This window comes from Sipha flava, unplaced genomic scaffold, assembly GCF_003268045.1.
Source record: "Sipha flava isolate LNK unplaced genomic scaffold, YSA_version1 0_pilon_pilon, whole genome shotgun sequence".
NCBI lineage: Eukaryota > Metazoa > Arthropoda > Insecta > Hemiptera > Aphididae > Sipha > Sipha flava.
The window spans coordinates 1,230,629-1,236,628 of record NW_020271713.1 but is presented as its reverse complement, the minus strand read 5'-3'; positions in this window follow the sequence as shown (position 1 = coordinate 1,236,628).

Here is a 6,000-nt window from a genome sequence, read left to right as displayed (position 1 = left end):
CAACAGCAAAGCACTGCTAAATCAGCTAGTAAATAATAATATAATAGCCTACAAATTATTATAAATTAATCATATACTCATTATTAATTAATAATAAAATCTAGAATTAAAATTAAAAATTATTAATTGGTTAATACCTGTGATTTGATATATAATCTGTGTTATAAAACTGTTATTTATTATATTATTTAATGCAGCTCAAATAAGTGATACGTCGGTAAGTAATAGGGAGGAGGTCTATTAATCGTCAGATGTATTGGCCAAGCAATTGATACATCGAGTGATGGGCAACTAAGCAGGTCAAACGATTCTTAAAATGACTGATCAAACAATTGGCAAGTTGACTATTCTAAAAATCAACCGATAAATAAATTCGGCAAGTTGATTAGTCGATCGGTAAAGTACACAGGTCGAATGAATTTCCTGTGAAGGTCTTTTACGGATTTTTTAAAATTTGAATAAGTGAAATCATACAAATATCGAATGCGGAAGTATAACTTTATTGATGAGCATAAATTTAAAAACAGTTTTCAAATAAATATGCATAAAAATGGTAAAATCAAATAATACCTTAAGAATCACTTAAACTATCATCAATTCATCAATTATTTTCAACTCCTAGAACTTCAAAAATGTCTCCATCAATTTAAACCTTGATAAGCAATATTATAGATTTAACTACTTGCATAATAAGAATTAAAACAAAACATTGAAAAAAAATTATTTATTTAGTATAACGCCCTATAGAAGATTAAAATTTTTATTCAGTCTATAAGAACAAAATTTAAAAATAATAAGCTTAAGTTTCTAAATTAAAATTATTATAAAATGATAAAATATCAACGCTGCCGATCTACAATCAATCTAAAAATAAATCTAAAAATAAATTTAAAATAATTTATAAAAAAATAATAAATAATTGTGCTTTTTATTTATTAAATATGTAAAATTACACCATAATATAGTTATATATTACACCCTTGTATATATTATATACCCAATGGCTTATGCTACCGAGGGCCTTTTCCTAATAGAAAAATTTTTTTAAAACAATCGTAAACAACTAATAGGTGATTAAATATTCATAAAAAAAAAATTATAAAACATCTCAATGTTAATTTTGAAATCCTTGCTGAAATCAAAATTTTTGAATATTGATCACAATCTAAAAAATCGTTCTTTTTAAACCTACCTATTTTATACATTTTGAACCATTTAAAAAATTTTAAAAATTAACTGAATTTAAAATTATCTAAGATACCAACAATATAATCTGGGTTTACTTGAATTAAGAAAATGCGAGTAATTGTATTATGATATTGTTTTTAAAGAATTAATTATAATATAATAAAAATTGCTTTCGATTATATTTCGAAATTTTTGGATATGATTAAGGATTAAGATGATTATAAAAATAGAATACAATTATTGGTTTCAAAAGTTATAGTATTTATGATAGAAAGTTTATATTTTTAATTGAAATTATATTTTGCATATTTTTTATTTAATAAGACAATAAATTAGACACTTATGAGTAACATTACTTTTTACGTAATTTTCCAAATCTAGTTTAAATTTAATTATTTCAGTGATCAAATAATTAATTAATTAGTGATAACTAATAAATATTAGTTATATGTATTATTTATATATATTATTTATATTTATATGTATTGTATACGTATTGTATTAACATTTTTCAAATAAATTAATCAAATTAAATGCTTAGAGCTCAATAATGGAATGTAAAGCATTTGTAATAAATATAACAATAAATATCAATTACTACCACACTAAAATCTATTTTTAATTTTTATTGATACGCACCGAATTTTCAACAATAACTTAATGTGCATTTTTCAAATTCTGAATTAAATTCATTCACTCCAATATTTTTCAACCTAACCGCCATTGGAATCATTATGCTTTTTATTTAAACTTATGGTGGTTTAATTAAAAGCATTGGTTTGTATGAAAATAAATAATAAGGAATAATTTAAATTCAGTTTTCAAAATAATTATTAAGTTTGTGTCAATGTTTCATCAGCGATTTCAGAATATTAACTATCATATTCACCATTATATTTTCTATTTCCATTCTTATTCCTATTATAGGTGTTTTTCGAATATTTAGAATCATAAATTAATAATAACATAACTTAATATATATCATTAAAATCATAATGAATACAGTAAAGCCCATCATATACGATACTATACAAATAAGCTGTTCTTAAAACATTATGTCTATATTAATCACTCATTTAAAGTATTAGAATTAAAACGTCAGCAAGTATAATTCAATACATGATCTCTCGTAATTACGTTGGTAAAATAATCATTAAAACATTGAAACATGTTCCAGTAAAAAACATGTTTCAGAGTATATTAAAAATAAAAATTCAATAAAAAAAAGGTATTTATTGACGATTAATATGAGTTAAATTCTAAGAATTCTTCGAATATTCGTTTTACAATAAAAATGTGTTGTATAAATGATCATGAAATTCAATGAAAAACAATATATGCAAATACATCCAATTTTTTAGCTTATACCTCTTTATTTCATTCAGGGGATTTATTATATACAGTGTATGCAATATACTGTAAGTACTTGATCAGATTAAAAACATAAATCATTTTGAAAATGTATTGTACATATGTAAACAATTATTTTGAGCATACAATTACTTCTTAAATTATTGTTGTTCTATTTAATTAGATACGTACAATTTAATTTAGTTTTCAATTATTTTCAGAAGAAATAAAAACTCTATAAATTTGAAAGGAAAAAAAAACAAATGTGAAATCAATATTCTGTTTATTTGCTATATTCTTAATAGTCATTGTCAACTTTTAAAAGCAAGAAAAGGCAAAAACAAAAAAAATATTATAGTTTACTATAAACTTCTTTTAGACTGATCTAAACGAAAAATATATCAGTTATAAATTATTTTCTATAATATCTAAAAAATTATTTAGATCAAAAATTGATCCAGAAGGCCGAATATATGGAAGATATTAAAAAGACATACGCAATTATTTTATCGCATACTCGCGTGATTTATTTTAGTGACAGTGTTATAATAGACAATAATGCAAAGATAACATAGTATGTAAATACGTACATAACTCAATATCTCGAATATAAATATAACATGTTAATATTTCACATTGGCCTTTATCCAAAATAATCGTTTTCGGTTAAAAAACAATCTAGACAACAGGACTGATGTACAATACGCCCGTGTAAACAATGAGGCACCAGTGCCCATGAAAATTATACCCATCTATGTTCATTGTTAAGATTTTAAGAATTATTTACATTGGTAATTTCCAATTGAAAACTAGATAAAGTTTATTAGGTTTTATACTACTTGTGCCTCAAAAAAAAAAAAAAATATTTAATAAGCAGGTAATAAATTCGACCAGTTACTTGGGTCCCAATGTAGTGATCGCTGTGCAGGACATAGATAGCACAATTATTATTTGACGACGTTGTACGTTCGTTGTTATCTTAAGACGTAGAAAGAGAAATAGGTATTTTAAATAATAATTAAACATTTATATTTTTAAAACTTATTAACATTACAACTTTTATTAATTAATACAAGAAAAATAACAAACAGTTAAAACAGCTTACCTAATGCTATAGAAATAAAGATCAGTTTAGTCTGGGTAAAAAATTATGTACTCGCAGTGATGTGGCTGTAACAATGTCCACGACGACTAATAATTTATTAAAAGGAAAGTGACCAGCCTAACACTGTCTAAATAATAATTACCTATCTACTTCTGATTATTCGTAGGTGCTCTACCAGTATTTATGCGGGTTCTCCCAGGGACTTATGGTGGCGCGATATTAAGTATTCTAATTATTGCTTCCCATTATTGTTAGCTTACACTTATTATATGTAAAGGTAAAAATAACGTGTTATGTTACCTTTGATATATATTTCCTGTTAATTAGGCTTTTTACATTCACCATCATCTAAATATTGCTATCTACATTCAATATCATAAATTATACTACTGTATAATTTATTATTTTATATTATAATAAAAAAAAAAAATAATCTTATATTTGGGTTTACTACACCAATGTCGAGACGCGAGTCAACTATGTCATAACATTTGAAATGTCTGACAAATTTTACTAAAATATTTTAAAACATTAAAATGCTAATACACGAGTAAAACTCAGTAAAATTTTCAAGCGGCTACAATTAATATTTATAAAATAACAACTTAATAATATCGATGAATATAAAAATCTGATTTCGTTAAAATTTAATTTTGTAATGTTTATTTGCATAACATTTTTATGATCTTCCAGTAAAATTTTTTTTTGAATATAAAAAAAATCGTTTAAAAAATATTGAAACCAATTTTGAAGCCTTGAGAAATATGAGAAATGTTTAATTAAAGTTATCGGACTTTTTCTCAAACAAAAAAGCTTTTTTCAACATTTTCTAAAAAAAAAAATCTAAGAAAAGATGAACATTTAAGTATTTTATAAATAACTTAAAAAACCATTTGTCGAACTGCACCATTCAGCAAACAGTGATGTATGCATTCAGGAAAATGTCCAGTCTTCAAAATTTTTATTTTTGAAGCACGACAAAAAAGAAATTCGATATTGTTAAAAATGTAAGTACTATCCAAAACAGTATTAACCAGTGTTACCAACCAATAAATATACTTTATGTTCAGTAGACGACTCTCGAAAAAAAAAAACCGCTATCATTATTATATAATAACATTACTAATCAATATAAAGAATTTTTTCAAATACTTAAACACAATACTACAAAACTAAATTATATTTAGAAAGTAAAATACTTTTCTTGTCATTAGTTTATAAACGTTATTGTATTATAAATCTTATGATTGTGATGATTGAAGGGAGATATCCTTCTGGTTGAAATAATGAACAGATTCAAAAAAAAACACACACCATGATAATACATTTCTCGTTTCATTCATAATCTAAATATATGTAATATAAAAATAGATAAGATAAATATAAAAGATATATATCAATGAAATCCATTTAAAATAGTTATAAATATGATTAATTTTTTTTATCATTAAAAATAATTTTTTTAATAAAAATTGTGCGCATTTAACATCTTAAATTAATGCATTATTAAATATTTTTTGTGTATATTTAGACATTTTATTTTTAAATTATAAGACTTCCAACTTTCAATCCAATGCTAATAATAATATAGTTATATTATGTTGTATATGTACATATACATGATATATATATATAAATCCTATGAATTTTATTGAGTCTATATTCACTAAATTTGTTACATCACTTGAGAAAGTAATTTGCGTAATATTTGGAAAATATAACTCAAACCCTTCTGATGCCGATTTAGGGTTGAAAAATGGCAGGAGAAGGTAGTTTAATTGTTTTTCAAATGTATGTAAAAAACTATTGCAATTAGCATAAAAATGTTTAAAGTCTTAGTTAAATAACTCAATAATATCCATAAAAAAGTTTATGAGAAAATGTTTCGTAAAATTAATTTTTTCTAAGAAAAGTATAATAAAAAATAATTTTTTTTTTGACAAAAATGATTTTTATCAGCTAATGTACAAATATTATTATTTCGGTCACTATTCATATTAAAAACTACCTATATAAAAATCCATACTTTTACTTTAAAAAAAGAAATTGTTTAACGTTAAATGGTGTTAATTTAAGGTTTAAGTAAAATAGTTAATACTCTCAATACTTTTTTAATGATGTGCATCATTCGACTGTAAAATACCGCACAAATCAATTGTAAACATTTGTCGTTCGATTTTAAAGCATTTTAAATAATAATAAATGATGGCTCTTTCGATACCCTCACGGACAACACAAATCAAACAATAAAGCCCTAACCTACAACACTCCATTGACATCATAAGTAGGTCCCATCTTGAAAGATCAGTCCAAAGTCCATCCTAACACACGCCCCTATATAACAAGGTTACACAAAA